The sequence below is a fragment of the Chenopodium album genome, chromosome 21, assembly GCF_948465745.1.
Source record: "Chenopodium album chromosome 21, dcCheAlbu1.1, whole genome shotgun sequence".
NCBI classification, from domain to species: domain Eukaryota; kingdom Viridiplantae; phylum Streptophyta; class Magnoliopsida; order Caryophyllales; family Amaranthaceae; genus Chenopodium; species Chenopodium album.
This window is the reverse complement of record NC_137854.1, coordinates 25,688,660-25,693,413: the sequence shown is the minus strand read 5'-3', so window position 1 is coordinate 25,693,413 and position 4,754 is coordinate 25,688,660. Positions and strand designations below refer to the sequence as shown.

Below are 4,754 nucleotides of genomic sequence, written 5' to 3'. Positions count from 1 at the left end.
CAATAATTAATTTTGATAATTAATTCTCAAAACTCAAAAAAAAAAAGGAAAAAAAAACCCAAATTAGATCTACAAGACATGCAACAATTTCGAGTTACAGATCTAATTTGGAACAACCCACCACAACCACCAGCAACCAGATTAAACCACAGCCACCAACAACCAAATTAAACCACAACCATTTCGAAATTACAGATTTAAATTGAATAATTGAACTAAAGCATAAAACTAAAGATCTCAAAAACACCAACCTCAAATTTCTGATTAACGAGGAAGCTTGCGAGGAAGGACGACCGACTAACGACAACCGAACAATGACGAGGGAGGACGACCGACTAAAAAACTGCTGTTGATGTCGGACTTGGTGGTAGTGCGGCGGCGGTAGTGGTGGGCGAGAGAAGGGAGATTAAAAAGAGAGACGAAAGAAGAGGAGGAGGGGACGAGAAGGAGACGAGAGTGAAAGAGAGAGGTGATCGAAGAGAGAGACGAGAGAAGGAGACATAAGGAAGAGGAGAGAGAAGGGAGTGGAGAGAGAGACAGATCGAAATAAAGGAGGAGAGAGGGGAGAGAAAAGGAGGCTAGGGTTTATAAGTGGAGCGGCTTATAGTGGAGAGTGGAATTCATAGCATTGGTTTATAAGGGCCGGTTTTTTTTTTTATATTAGAAAGCCACCGGTTTTGAACCGTTGTGAATAATATTTTTCCCACCGGTTCGGTTTGAACCGGTGGCAATACTATCCCCGCCCATTTTCCCTCTATTTTAGCCACCGGTTTTTAAAAACCGGTGGCAATTGAGCGGTGCCTTTTTACATTTTTCTACTAGTGGCATGTTAGTCAGAAAGCGCACATGAATACGAACAGAACAAAGTAGAGGCCTATTTTATAGGGCGAGTCCTTTCTTTTGTAGATTGGATTCGTACCATCATCCCCGAACCCTATTTGGTTCAAGACCTTATGGAGTTGATGATCTTCTAGATCGTTTTGGGTTTATAAATTCCTAAAACTTGTTGGCGACTTTTTTGCTCTAGCTTTCTTCCCTTTGGAACGCCACCATACTTTAGTGTATGATCACAGTGGGGTTCAAGCTTGGGGTTATAGTGCTTGAAATATTCCCTACAGGTTTTTGGCGACTCCACTGGGGAGTTTCTATTTTAATTCTTGAAATTTATTTTGGCAATTATTTAGAATGAACGGATGAGACTCGAAAAATTCTAAGTACTTCATGTGCGTAATTTTGATTAACATTATTGTCATATGCATAAAAAAGTCTTCATTGGATAGACCAATGAGTAAAAAACCTAGGATTTTACATGTAGGAAATTTGAGAAATTTCTTTCACAACTAGAATCGAAATAATACTGCGAAATCTGGAAAATTCTAAGAACACAGATACCTGCTGAGGCATGTAGGAACTAGCGTCTAGAAAACAGAGACCGTCGCCTGTAAAGAGCTTCTGTCACCTGGCGATAGTTCTGTCGCTTGGCGACAGGGATTCTTTTTCAGCGACAGTCCCTTTAGTCTGGCGCCAAGTTCTTCCAATACCGAGCCAGAACTCTGCCTTCTTGTTTTGACCATTTCTAGTACTGTTGGCTCGATTCTACTTCCTGATTGGGCTTTTTCTCACTTTTCTGAAACCTATATGTGTTCTACATATGGACATAACCCTCTGGGGGTTCACGCTTCATCTGCCCAATCGAACGCTCCTGGCAACGACGGGTACATGCAAGTTTGTGAATCCATCAAACCATGGAAGCAAGTTTTTAACTTGCGGGGTCCCATCCATACGCGCCAACCCTTCACGGTTAGGCTTCCGCGCGATGCATCCCACTACTACAAAAAAGGCTTTATAGAACTGTTAAAATAGGCTTTATAGAACGCCTCAGGACCGTTCTTCTGCTAAGCGATGTATAAAGTATATAGAATGGTTCATGGAGGCGTTCTATTAACTCAAATATATAGAACAGTCATCACACCCAACCGTTCTCTATTCCCTAACTAAAATCAGAAAATAAAGAAGGAATAAAGAACAGTTAGTGTACTTGACCGTTCTATATAGCATTACTAAAGAGAACGGTCAAGTCAGATAACCGTTCTCCAATCCTTATTTTAAAAAAAAAAAACACTAATATACGGTATTTTATACAGAAATACCGTATATTAATTTCTTGCTATAATAATTAGGAAACAAATTAAATAACGAATTACAGTAATATTGAATTTGAAATTTTAAAATAATAATTAAATATATCAATAATTAAAATAAATATTTACAATAAATTTAGCGTGAAAATAAAACATGACAAGAGGTACAAATTAAACAAAAATATTGACAATCAATCGTTCTTATTTCTTCTTTTCCCGATGTTCCCCCTTTCTTTGATAGTTGTAAATCTACAAAACAGACATAAGATATAAGTGAACATTTATTTGAATAAAAATAATTCCAACATCAAAAAAAAAAAAAAAAAGTTCTACTACAAAATTCTAAATATATTCTTTAATTTAAAAGTAAAAGCTTATATAAAAGACTATATGGGAAAAATGCAAAAAACCAAGGGAGAAATCAATTAGAGAATGAATTACGCATTCATACCAAATGAAAAAGCATGATACTAATAAAATTCGCATGAACATAACAATAAAAAATGAAACATTTATCTCAAAGCAGCTAGATCTAATATTATAAAAAGTCAAAAGGGGAGAATTCAGCCTACTAAAAACGAGTAATAATTGGTCTCCAACATCAAAGAAAATACCAGAAATCATATCTAGTAAAATGAATTATGAAACACAACCATTAAAAAGGCAAATTAGCTACCTTTGATTTACTTTGCCTCATTCATACTCGGAGCAAGCTCAACACAGTAGGAATGCACATTCATTGTAAGCAACAAATGGTTCACTATTTCCATCACATTTTATTTCATCTCCACAAATCTGACATATACATGTCCACTCAATTGAGTCTTTCACATATATGTCACCTGTAATCACACCAAAATTACATTGAAGAAAAGATTAACTCATAGTTCTAGATACCCACAAAAATCTAGAAAAAACCAAGTTAAATATATCCTAGAATTTTTGAGTCAAATTTGGTACAAGTTCAATAATCTATGAGCTAAAATGGAAACAAAATCAGATGGAAAAAAAAATAACTTTATAAGAGGAGAGGACGGGCAGCTTCCTGTAATGGTTGTACAGAGGGTGAAATTAAATGTGATGGGCGTGTGGTGTTGGCAGCTAGGTGGGGGGTCTTGATTGCACAACAATCAAGTTGATCTTAATCGCTTCCGTTTAGTGTTCTTGGATTCCTTCCCGCAAGGCGTGCAAACCTTAGCGGAGATTAATGTAACATAATTGATTCTTTTTGATTAATAATATTATCACTTTCGTTCTCAACAAGAAAAAATAAATCAATTAACCTAACCTACAAAATTACCGATCGAAAGTTACAATCAAGAGCTTAAATCAATTCAATTAACTGCAAATGTAGTCGAATTAAATTTATATTCCGAATTCTAGCAAAACCCATTACTCTATAACCAAAACAAAGTTCGTGAATGGTTAAAGAAACTATCAATATCATCGTTTCATCAATATTATTGATAAGAACGAACTCGTTTCGATTGTGACAACCAAAAACTAGCTGTCCATTTATAGCCATTTTTGTTTGACCTCAGAAAATTCGAGAAATGTATCAATCAGGGGCTCTAAATTTGACCTAGGTTTGATCAATTTCACTTAGATCTATTTGATGGTTATGAAATAAATTGGATTATTTGAAAATCTAAGTGTAATTTGATTGAAATTACTGCAATTTTGCGTTCCAAAAAACCAATTGAAAATTTTTCCTAAAATTAGAACAATAATCTACCTAAAAACCGACTAAAACTTCTGAAACTTTAGGAATACTATGATTGATTTATCATCATTACAATTCAATTGAATAATTCAATTCAATAAACACTTCAAATAGATCTACAATTTTCTAATCAAATTTGTATAGTCGAAGGAGAAGAAAATTCAAAGGCATACCTTGATATTGCAGTGGTGGCCTGGTGCGGTGATGCACGCAAAGGTGCAGTCGTGGTGGTGGGGTGCACTGTGGAGGAACAGTGTTGGCGATTCAACGCGGAGGTAGCAGACTTGATGAATTTGAGAAGACGATACCTGTAGTTCATTTTTGGAGTAAAAAAATGAAATTTAGACTGAAAATAATAGATGTAAAACTGATATAGGCGGATGAAGAATTTCAGTGGCCTTTGATTAAATTTTTAGGGCAAAGTTCTAATCCCTCTACAAAATAAAATTAAACAATTTTAAAAAAAAAATAAAATAATGAATATACACAAAACAGTTGTCAAGTGCACTGTTGTATATTGTTTAACATAATTTATTAATAATTTATTTATTTTTGCTAAAAATAATAGAGAACGGTCAACTATAAGAGTCGTTCTATATTCATCAACTCATAGAACGCCTCTTCTACAAATACGTTCTATATTGTTGCAGAGAACGCCTATCTCTGTTAACCGTTTTGTATTTTGCGTTTCTTAATCTAATTTTTGTAGTAGTGTCCGGACACATAACCATGGACCCTCTTTGACTTAACCCATATCCGTGAACTATAGAGAACTAGAGCCATGGTTAGGTTGCAAACTCATTGCATCAGGTTGGGACTACTTGACTACTTGTGCATCTCTTACTTGTGCATAGCTTATATGTGACTAAACTAACCGTATGGTTTGACTT

General features: G+C 35.2%; 1 long non-coding RNA gene across 1 annotated transcript; it reads right to left on the bottom strand.

Annotated features, from left to right (window-relative positions):
• Positions 1 to 2,104: 2,104 nt before the first annotated feature.
• LOC145603004 (uncharacterized) lies at positions 2,105 to 4,313 on the bottom strand. The gene is made up of 3 exons (XR_014104657.1): positions 4,038 to 4,313; positions 2,818 to 2,983; positions 2,105 to 2,390 (listed from the first exon to the last, which is right to left on the bottom strand). It is a non-coding gene; the product is annotated as an uncharacterized LOC145603004 (long non-coding RNA).
• Positions 4,314 to 4,754: the final 441 nt, after the last annotated feature.